The sequence below is a fragment of the Argiope bruennichi genome, chromosome 2, assembly GCF_947563725.1.
Source record: "Argiope bruennichi chromosome 2, qqArgBrue1.1, whole genome shotgun sequence".
Classification (NCBI taxonomy): domain Eukaryota; kingdom Metazoa; phylum Arthropoda; class Arachnida; order Araneae; family Araneidae; genus Argiope; species Argiope bruennichi.
Genome location: NC_079152.1, coordinates 15,315,597 through 15,328,514, shown reverse-complemented (window position 1 = coordinate 15,328,514; position 12,918 = coordinate 15,315,597).

The window sequence follows — 12,918 nt, the reverse complement described above, 5'->3', positions numbered from 1 at the left end:
TAGGGATTTGTTATAAAATAATTAAATATTTTGCTTTGTTGAACCATTTGTAAGAAAAATTCAAATACCATATGAAGTTTGGATATGGTCATATGGAGATTGTTTATAAAATAATTAAATAATTAAAGGCACCTTTTTCAAGTATATTACACAGTATTAAGTAGAGATTGATTGCATTATGTAGATAAATAAATCATGATATGCTGTAAAAGATATGTTTGAAATAAAAATTAAAGATTTCTTCAATGCTTTTAATATGTTTTATGTAATGAATTCGAAAAAACTATTTTATTCATCTTCTATTTCTTAAAATTTATTTTAATGATAAATAAACAATCAATAAAAAAGTACATAAAGTGGAGAGGAGAAAGGATATTCGCAAAATATAATAATCCAAAAAACTATTCATTAAATCAAAACAAGAGAACTGTAAAACAAAGAATGAAACACCATCTTGAAAAATAAACGCATATAAGTAGTATACAATACGGATTTATTATAATAATATAATAAATTAGAAGTACAGATTTTCTAATACAAGCTTTCGGCATTTACTAAAAAAGTTTTTTTAAAAAAATTAATAAATAAATAACATTTAATGGGATCATGGGGAAAAATCATTAATGTGGAAATCGATTCTAGACTTCTAAAATCTATTAATATTGTAAAAAAATCTATGTTAGCGCTTTTCAACTATTTTAATTGAGCTTTACAATTTGTCTTCATTTGGTTTTAAGGATTATAGCTTTATCCTTTCTAACATAAAGCATTCACTTATGGCTACAGTGCAAATATAATTTAAGCTCTAAGATTGATAGGTTACTTTATAATCGGATTATAAGATTCTTTACTAAGTAATTAACTCAGTATTTAAAACGGATAACAAGGTTAAGAAGACAGCTTTAAAAAAAAACTTCTTCGTCAATATTTTTCTTATAGTATTAGGAGTTAATACGGTATGACTCAGGAATACATACGATCGTAGTTTGTTAAGTTCTAAAGTTTATGAATGAAAATTTATATTTAAATGCACTGAAATAAATATAAATTAAATTAAATTATTATCTGCCAATATGTTTTACTAATGATCCTTTAATCAGGCATTTTCTTTATCTTCAGTTAAATCTAAAATTTCTAAATTTTCCAAAATGAAATTTCTTTTATAACAATAATATAAAAGCGGATTGATTAGTGGATAATCAAACAATATAACATATTGTTACGAAATTTCCGGGGTTCGTTTGGATAGTGGATGTTATATGGTGTGAAGAACGCTCAATCACCAGGCGGCAGTAGAAAATAAGACAACGACGTTTATTTACACGAAGACACACAGGACAGCACAAAGACGATAACTATATACAGCACAGAAAACGATTATCTTCAGCTGAGACTTGCAGCATACACAGCAGAATACAACAGTATACACAGCAGCTCTACTCCGTCGCTGCTCCGCTAGACCCTGGAAGGCGAGTTCTTCACCGTCGCTTCCGACTACTCTTGGACTCCACTGGTCCACGACTCAATTCACCGTCTGGTTCACGACGACCCTTCTCTGTCGCTGCCGACTACGACGACTCAATTCACCCTCTGCGCGGCAGCTACGGGTGCTTCCTTTTATAGGTCTCAGGAGTCGGTGCTAGAAGCCTCTCAGCCAATCAGGAAAGTTCGAGGCGTAACTCCGTTCCTACTGGACGGTACGGGAAAATTCTCGATGTTTCGGGTATAATCTATTTTGGCGCCAAAGTCGCCAAATTCGTCGTCAAGGCGCCAAATGGTCGCCAAGCTCTGGGATCTCCTATGGAACCCATTATGCGGGGAAGCCGCATCAAGGATTCGTAACAATATTTTCTATTAATATTTGACAAAATACATTTTTATTTGTAATTTATTAAGCCCAAAATGAGCAATGCCATTTTTTTCCAAAACTTTTTATATGTCATTTTGAAATCATTGCTAAATAAATAACAAGGTCGTTAAGATTTTAGAAAGATTGGAAACTATCTTTCCAGTTTATCATTTTTATGAAAGCGTTAAATCGAACTACTTTTATTACCAAGAATGCTGCTCGTTAAATGAGTTTCTCACAACTTTGAATGAATGGAATTAAAGAAATATTCTAAGGAATTAAAGTGTAAATAAATTCTTAACGGTTTTTACAATATACAAACTTATTGATTAATTTTGATATTCATAGTCAATTATTAAACGTGGGAAAACAAAGGAACGTAAATAAGCTAGTTCATCTGAATGATAATACACTTAACGAAATGATAACACTCTTTTATTTTTACGATTCAGTTTTATAAATTAGAAACATTTCTAAACCATCTTTAACAAAAGCCGCTAGATAAATATGATATAAGCTTTATGATATAAAAATAAAAGAAAATCGCCTTGATTATTGGACCAAATATTAAGCAGAATAATTTCGTATCATGGAGTTATATAGATGCTAAATAATAGAACTCAATAATTGTAATGATGGTATTTTTCATATATGTATTGTGATAATATTTATAGAATATATTATTCAGAATTACTTTCTACATTTTCTTAGCTCTATTATAGGAAAAAATATAAAAATTATAAAATGTAAAAACAGGTCTTTAGTTATATTTTAATAGAAAAACATTAAATATCTTCTCTACAATTCAAATCAAAATTATTGAACATTTAAATAGCACTAAAGCGTTTCTAGTTTACATTTTAATCTTTTGAATACAAATTGGAGAAAACATGATATCAATATAAAAACTGGAAGCAATAAAAATCTCCAAATCAATATGATCGGTTTATGACAGATAAATATTTTGGCTTCAGGTATATAAAAATTTAATAACAGAGACTCATTGTGTCTCGAAATTATTGAAATATTAAATCTTTTTCCAATATTGTATGCAAAATAATATTGACATTCTGAGATCTCTGAAGTCATTTCTTTCTTCAAAAACCCCTCAAGGTGAATCATCGATTCCTATTAGAAAATCCTAAATCTAGAGAAGTTTCCTTCTTGAATCTTCAGTGTATTAAAAAACCTAATATGAAAAACCTGGAAATAAAAGGCATTTTATTAAATTCGGTATAAATAAAAACAGAACTTAACTCTTCTTTAATATTTACTTCGTACAAGTGTGTTATTTTATTAGAATAGTAATAATAATTTAAAAGAGTTTCTAGAGAAACATGTTTTTATAATTCTAGACATTTGTAATAAATCATTCGCAGTTCTTCCTAATTACTAATTTATTGATATTGGAAAACAGAATGATTTCTTTTAACCATCCTGGAAAACTACTCCTTAAAATATTATACTAGAAAAAATGTGCAATAAATTATCACTCGCCTCGTGAGGAAATCATATATTCCCAAAAAGTGTTTTTTAATCATCTTTTCCTATGCTTTTTTTTTATTATTCTGTGCCATATTTCAGAATGAAAAAATGCGTCTTATAAGGATTAATTGAAAAAAGTGCTCTCAAATTTCGAATTTCTTGTTTGATTTCAATTTTTTTTTCCAAGATTTCTCCATGCATTCTAGAAAATAGAAACCTTCAATTTTAAATATTACTTTCGTTGATATTTATTATTAATTTAGGATAAAAGTTATGTTTTAATTATATACGAAGATTAACCATGATTTACCATACGAAAAAATAGATATTAACATAATTTTAAATTAATGATTAATTCAGAGAAACAAAAATATTTTAAGGGTATATAACTCCCGTCATTTTATAATTAATTGAGGGAAAATAAATTACCAAAATGTTTCTGAATAAAGGAATAACTAATTTCGAATACTTAATATTTTAATCTATAATTCAATTTTCTATTTTATCTCATACAAAGATATGCTTACATGCTATATTAATTTAAAAAATAATCCATCTTTTATAGTAAACACAGTAAAAAAAGAAGAAATATTTTTTTAAAAAATTATATAAAATAGTTTTTCTTAACATCATACGGATTTCTTTAAATTTTTGGGATTTAAAAATAATGTAGAGCGAATTTTTTTAAATTAAAATTATTAAAGTTATTATTGAACTATTATCATTTGCTCATAAACTGAACATTTAAAGCTGAAAAACTATTACGAAAACTATTCTTTATATACTTGGGAAATAATGCGTCAGTTAAATACGTAAAAAATTCAAAAATTGTATTTTTGCCATATTAAATAAAGACTACTTTTAATTTGCGATTACAAATATTTTATACATGATTTGTTTGTAAATTTCTTTGAACAGTCTAATAATATTTCAGTATTTTATTATTAAATTCATTTTGCTTGCATTAAGAAAAAAAATCATGTAATTTTGAGAAAAATTGAAAAATCATGTAATCGGTAATTTCGTTATTTCTACAAAGGTTTAATAATTAATAACACATAAATATACACATTATCATTGTTAAAGTAAATGATTGACAATATAAATGATAAATACACGAATTATCATTTACAGAAAAAAAATCGAGCCAAATAAGAATATACTTTGAAAATAAATTTTATGGCTGCATTGACTTTTAGTATTACACTAAATTTTCACATATATAACATATTATCTAAAGTATCTCATTCAAATTATGAAAAAAATATAAAATAGATGTATAGTCTTTAGAATTCTATTTTTAATATTGCACTGTTTTAATTAAATTAATTGTTTTAAAGCCCACTCGATGATTTTATTTCTTTTCTTTTTAAAGATGTTTTATTGTCATGAAATCTAATATAATCTATTGTAAGCCAAATGAAATGAAAATGGCAAACTTAATGAAGAAATTTTTATTTTAAAGAAATATTTTTGAATGCAATCGTCATTTAATTGGCAAAGGTAATAGAAAATAATATTCTTAAATAAAATTTTAAGTGAAATCTTTGTTAAAATTAATTGTTCACTTTAATTTGCAACTTTGTATATATTCAGTGCGATGAGCTTTTTTATTTTGTCACTAATTACTAATACTGATTCCATAAAATATTATTAAGGTTTCAATCATTATTTTTTAAACTTCATAATTGCATTTTGGTGGGTACCGAATCCTAAAAGAAATGTTTTACGGATAATTCCTATAATATTAAATGAAATAAGTAAACAATATTAACTTATTTCAAATCTTTTTAAAAAGTTCTAAAAGAATTTAATTCGAATAAAGAGAAATATTTGTTTTACAAAAATTAAGAATTTTTCAAGTGTTGTTTCATCCCTTTGACATAATTTCAGAAATGTATGTATAATTTAGTGCAAATAATTTCGGAAAGATTTCAATTTTTATAGAGCATTTAATGTAAAAAATTCCTGAAAGGTTTAAACTTTCATAAAGTGCAAAGATTCTCTGAAGGGTTTTAATTTTTACAGAGCATTTAGTACAAAAAAATCTCAGAAAGGTTTGGATTTTTACAGAGCATATAGAGCAAAAAATCTCAGAAAGGTTTGGATTTTTACAGAGCATATAGAGCAAAAAATCTCAGAAAGGTTTGGATTTTTACAGAGCATATAGAGCAAACAATCTGAGAAAGTTTATAATTTTTATAGAGCATTTAGTGCAAAAAAGAATTCAGAATGACTTTTATAGATAATTTAGGGCAAAGAATTTCAGAAAGATTTTGATTTTTATAGAGCATTTAGTACAAAGAATCTCAGAAAGATTTCAATTTTTACAGAGCATTTAGTGCAAAGATTCTCTGAAAGGTTTTAATTATTATACAACATTTAGTGCAAAGATTCTCTGAAAGGTTTCAATTTTTATACATTTAGTGCAAAGATTCTCTGAAAGGTTTCAGTTTTTATACATTTAGTGCAAAGATTCTCTGAAAGGTTTTAATTTTTAAAGAGCATTTAGTGCAAAGAATATCTGAAAGGTTTTTATTTTTATAGAGCATTTAGTGCAAAGAATATCTGAAAGGTTTTTATTTTTCTAGAGTATTTAGTGCAAAGAATCTCAGAAAGATTTCATTTTTTATAGAGTGTTTAGTGCAAAGAATCTCAGAAAAATTTCGTTTCTTATAGAGCTTTTAGTGCAAAGAATTGCAGAGAGACTTTAATTTTTACAGAGCATTCCAGAAATATTTCAATTTTTATAGAGCAATTATTGTAAGGAATCCCGAATGGATTTCAGCTTTTATAGAGCATTTAGTGCAACTATTCTCGGAGTGATTTTAATTTTTATAGTGTATTCAGTGCAAAGAATCCCAAAAGAATTTAACTTTTATCGACCATTTAGTGCAAAAAATCTTAGATATATTTTGATTTTTATCCATTAAGGGTGCTCCAAACACCAATGTCTAAGAAACGACTGCCTTTAGACGTTTGGCCACTCCATTCCTCTAAATTACTGTCCTCTTAAAACATGGGCCGGCAAATGTTCTGTTATCTCTTTAGTATTTACTTGTAAGCGGATGGCGAACGGATAATTAAGAGAAGGGAAGACGCAAGAAAGAGCTCTGTTCATGAGGTGACGGCGTAAATGATTATTCACGCGCCCCCCTTAGTCACCGGATACCGCAGTTAATGACCTTTTCTTCAGAGAGAGGGCGGAATTAGTAGGGACTCGCAAGGTGTTTGATGGTTTCTTGAATATTTAGGCCCTTCGCTTTTCTGGTCATTTAACCAGGTTGCCGATAGTTCCATCATTTGAAGCGCTGCCATATCGAGTTAGTGTAATGACCATGAAAATTATATATAAAATCTTATCGGCGTTTCCCCTAATCTGAGAATCATAAAGCCGATGTTTAAAAGTTGATTAATAATCTCTAGTTACTTAGAAAACTGTCCTAGTCTCGTTCTTTCTTTATGGTTTATTGATTCTTGACAATGCATGTCGAAATCGGTAATTCGGTGGGCGTATTAATATTATTAATATTTTTATGACGAAATTATTGAAATTATATTTAATTTTAAGGATAAATCATATTCAAATACTTAAAATATTTAGAAATTTTTGTTTATTTTTGATTAATGAAATAATTAATTTTGTTCATTAATAAAATGCGAATCACCATTTTTTTAATTGTTTTTTCCCTACTTAGTAAAAACATGCTTTCTAAATACCTAATTTTGGCACCTATCATCAAATATTATGTATTGTTTGAAAAAAAAACGGCTTATCTCTTCTTATTATTAAAAATAATTTGGTCATTTAAGAAAAAAAAATCCAAATGATTGAGTCAAATGACATCAAAAATTCTTTCGAACTAAAATAATAAAACAATGATAAAATCAAAAGTTACTTTCATTAAATTATTGAGCTTTAAATGTTCTTTTATTTCATGAATTTAAAGAAAATTTAATTTTGTTCCTTGTACTTCAATGCCGAATATATCTTAATTCCATACTGAATCTAATTTTGATAAGTTTATTTATTATTCTCCGAGTTATCCAAGCTTTGACATAATTTTTTTTTAAAAAAATCGGCTGGCACTATGGCAACATCCTTAGATTTAAAGCTGTAGGACTGCAGGTTCGGTATCCTATTTCATCCAAGAATTATCCTGCAATTAGAGCCATCGGTTCCAGCTGCTGTACTGTGGATACTTGAAAAAGATGAACATCAGTAACGATATCTGACAATAATACAAATTACGATGTCCAATGCAAAAGTGCTCCTTAACGATGCATTAACACAACTAAATTACTGAAATTAAAACTAAATATATCAATTTCATATAAACTAATTAGTGTCAGGTTAAAAGTATATAAATATGATCATTCATATACCAATAAAAAAAACAACTCTAAATAAAGATGATATTGAAGAGAAAAAAAAGTCGTATACAAAAAAATCTGTGTCATTTTCTTTTCTTTATTTTTTATAGCTAAATAATTGTATATATCTACAAGTAGAAAATCGAGACTTCAGTTTGATTCAATAAAGAAAGAGATTTACAATTCATAGAAAAAGAACATATTCTATGAACATATATTCATAGAAAAAGAACGTAGCAAGTTGGAAATGATATATTTATTGTTTTTTATTGTTTTAAAGGGATGCTGTGTAAGATTCAGCAAACGTGTGGATTATTTTATAACGATTTCAGCTCTAGAAATCAAAAATTGATTTTAAAGAAATTGCTTATAAATAACTTTATAAAATATATATTATTAGATTCCATCTTTTGAAAATGAAATTGAAATGAATGGAAACCCTAAAGATAAATAATAAGCAATTCTAAAGCATTTACTTGTATATACAACTTTTATTACAAAATACAGGTTAGATGTCTTTTTTGTTCAAAATTAAAATATATAGTAAAGTAAAGTAAAGGAACACTTCTCCAGATCCTGCATTCAATTTCGGATATATTTTATACTTACCAAATCGCCATATTCATTAAATTCTTTAAAGGGCCCTTTTTTTCTAGTCATATTATGTTAAAATACTTTTAGGCTTGAAATTAGAATAAGAAAAGGGATTCATTTAGCTTATTAGATAAATTTCATTTGATTAATTATTTAATTTGGTTAATTAATAATTAAGTAACAAATCAAGATACATCATTTTGTGTGAGAAAAAGAACTGAAGCATCTAAATTTCTGACTTATTAAAAAATTTGTCAGAACTTATGCCAACCTACATAATATTATACAAAGATTGATAAATTTGGTGGGAAGCATACTTCCCACGGCCCTAGAAAGGGTTAAACAACAAACTGAAATAAGATATGCAAACCTACTGAACTAAACAGAACTTCATATGTTTTAAATTTGGACAAGAAGAGATTGTTCAGTAAATCACCAAAAGCAAAAGTTTTTATCATGGGGTAGTGTATTCATCCAAAAGAAAAAAAAATGAAAACTCAAATTAATTATAGTTTTTACCAACATTAAGATTTGTGTTTACCATTGTAATATAGGGAATAGAAATATAGTAAATATTTTGAAATTGAGTATCTCCAAATTAAAAGAATTAGTCTAAAATTTGATAGTGATATACAATTTGAATGCAAAGAGCGTATACTAAAATCCATGAATCAGCTTGTTGTGCTTTGGAATTATCTGGTTTACATACGTATGGACGAGTGGACGAGCTGATTTCCCTTAGCCGAATTTCAGCCATGTTAAAAGGAAATAAGCAATTTTTACACTAAATACTATCTTCCTAGGTTGTTATATTGTCCTTCCTTATATTCAAATATCTTTTTCATTAGATTCTTAAAACCAAAAAGCATTTCACACGAGGCCTACAATTGCGCGCAATAGAAGATAACGCCTACTTTCAGGAAGATCACGTGGCCCAATGGGACGATGGCAAATAGTTATCCTGATGCAACAACCATTTGCCATTGACCCGTTGGGGGTCACGTGATCTTCTTGATGTAGACGTGAATGTCCTGTTGCGTGCAACAGTTGGTCTCGTGGGAACGTTGCTTAAGACTCTTCTGTGCTCTTTTGTCAAATCACATCAGTTAAATCCAAAAGTATTTAAAAAATGTTCTTTTCATTTGAAATTGCTTAAAATTTTATAAAATTAAATGTCTTTAGAATATGCAATATAGATAATATAACTATAAATAAATTATATGTAATATAAATAAATAAGTATTCAGACAAATGTACAATTAAAATACAAAGTTGTGAAATATAATAGCCATCTAACCAAAGAAGGCTCAATTAGATAGAAGTTTCCATAACAAATGCTGCTTTATGTTACTGCCCGTATAATTTGAAACACTAGAGAACAAAATTAGTGACGTTATATACAATACCCTCTAATTCTTTACAAAAAATTAAAATTTATTTCCCTGCTTTAAAAGATTTAACATCTTTTTAAAAAAATATAAATAGTAACAAATATATATTTTATTCGGGGATTTCTTACAGTATTTCCTGTCATACACACAGAAAAAAAATTATACAGAAAGCTAATATTGCATTAGAAACATACTTTGTATTTTCTAATGCTATATGAATCTCACTTTCATGCTGGTAGGGTAGCCTATAATTGCGCACATCATTTATTAAAGGCTAAGGAACATGATAAGTATCATTTTTCATTGCTATCCTTTTCTTATTCTTTCTTTATTCAAGTGGTAACAAGAGCTCAGTGAAACGAAAAGAGTGGGCTTAGTCTCTTTTCTTCAGTATTAACAATTTCATTTCGACTTTTTCTCTGTTTTTGCTCTAAAAAGTATATGTAAAGATGATGAAATTGTTAATATTATAGTAAATATGAGATGTCGTGGCTCAATTCTTGACTTTAACGGAGTTTTAATAATTGCTTTTGTAATTATTAACAATTTTAATAATTATATGAATAATTAGATGAAAACAATAATGTAATTATGGTTATGGTAAAAGTATTGTGACAATAGGCAACCGAATATATACTAAACATGATTTTCCTATCATTTGAAATATTTTATGTAAACTTACTTTCTTTATATGACTTTAAATAATTTCTGTATTTTCTATGAATTGTTACATGTATTTAAAATCATTTTTGTTGAGATATTATTAAACCAATAATTCATGACTTTTAAATGCAGCATTTAATGGCATTATTTATAAAGATGGAATATCACAGTGTCCAAGACGCACTTATGATGTATTAAGTTATATCCGATATTGGAAATTTCAGATTTTCTTCGGGAATACATCACATACATTGAAATGGAAGTTCCCTATCATTCAGTGCCACAAAAAGGCATAATAATTATTTACCAAGAATCAGTCGTTATCTGTGTGCCTCAGTCGGTCTCGTTGTGATAGCAGACCGTTTGGAGTTCGTTTGCCAGCTGCTTGATTATTTTTACTTTCTTCTTAATTATGAAACTATCGCTAATCTCTAAATAAATGATTAAATAATTTTTCTGTATCTCAACAGCTGAAATGTTTATAATCAGCTTTTATAACAACTGTTAAATTTTATTAATGCTCTTCAGAATTGGATGAATTCAATTTTAAAGTAGGTTGTAAGAAACTTTATGAAAAAAAAATTATTATATATATAGTTAACTTTTTTTAGCATTTCTTTCTCTGCGGCCTTTTTGTTTCCACATTTTTATATAATTTATCTTGCTTTTTATTTATAAAGAGATAATTTTTCATTTAATATTCCACTCATTTTCAGAATTTTAATATTTCTTACATTCCCATCAACAATGGTTAAAGATATGATTTTAAAATGTTCAAAATTAATATCAGTTCAACGATTGATTTATTTTATTTTCATCTGGTTCTATTTGTTCCATTTTGTAGTGAATTTGAGAAAAAAGTTATAAATTTAATTATGTTATTCTTGGCAATTTTTATTTGTATCTTTTGGCAACTTATTAATACAGGAAAAAGACGTAATGTATTTTTGGAGAAAGAAGTAGTCACATTCAACTGAAATAGCAAGGCTTATTGAGTTTTCCGTTGTTTAATTTTGAACTACATTTGTGCTGTTCAGGTACATGTATTCGAGGATAAGATGGAATAGTTTATGTTCAATCTTGTAACGGATAATTTGTTTCAGAATATGTTTTCTTTACATATACTATTTCACTGAGAGAAGAATTCGAATCTATAATTGATAGCATAGCATATCATATGCCTGTAGAAACTAATTTACATAAACCCAGATTATTGAATTTTCATTGATTACAAGTATTTCATTGTTGGCTTGAATTAGAAGTAATATGATAAAAAAACTTTTTCCTAGTAACGATATATATATTCAAATAATATTTATATAAATATACTTTGCATGCGTTTTAATTAACCATCACACAAATACCAATTCCAAGATACTTTATTTTAGTTTTTATCATGAATATGCAGTATATCAACTGCATAATATCAGCACTGCAGTAATATCATAGTAAATTTTCAAAAAAAAAATAATTATATTTTTATATAACTTAATGTCGTGCATGGAAAAAAAGATTCAGAATTCTGCATTATTGATAAATGATTTATTAGCAGGTTTTGTTATCATAATATTATTATTGTCCATTGAGAGATAGCAGTTTAATTTTACTTGTTGAAATCCCGAAATATTACAACAACCATTGGAAAACAATATTTGAATATTTTTTTCAAAACATTGGTATGCAAAAATACTCACATTTGCAGTGTGTTGCAATAAAAATAAGTATAGAAAAATGTAAATGCAGCTGAAATTATTTGAATAGCCTATAAGAATGAGAGCATAAGAACAGAAATTATTTAAACTGTTATTTATATTATCCGAAACATGACAATATGATTCCATGATATTTTTGATGCTGGAAATATATCTTAGCACTCCAGAAAGTATTATGAAAGTTTCAATTTAGATATTAATCATGTTATAAGATTTTTAAAATTCAAAATCAATTATTAATGACATAAAGATTCCAAATTGAAATATTCTATATAAATTAATAATTTAATGAATGGTTTTATATTTAAACTACATTCTGAGTAATAATCTATAATCTCAAAGCTGCATACAGGCATTTTAATTGGAATGAACGATTGGAAAAACATAGTTCAGTGCAATAGTAATTATCGGAAAAAATAATTTAAGATGCACGTGGAATATTTAGGCAGGAATATATGTATATAAAGCATCAAATCAGTCTGGAAAAGAGAGAGAATTTCATAGTTAGTCTAGACAGTTATATAAGTATGATTATTAAAACTTTATATAAAGTTTTAGCTCAATAAAATGGATTACAGTATAATTGTATCATAATGAATGTACATACATTATTGAATGTTGCATCATAAAACAGTATAAGTTGCTTGAACACCTATTATCAGTTTTTTTTAAAAATTCAAAATACATATAATTATTTGAACTCGTGCATTATAATGGGAAATGAATAAATTATAACTCAGAAAAAGGATGGAATATTTAGAGTGAATTTTGTTCATAGTTCTATTACGATTTTATTGAGTTGTATTCGCACACAATTATCTATCAGCTTCATCATTACTTTTTACAACAT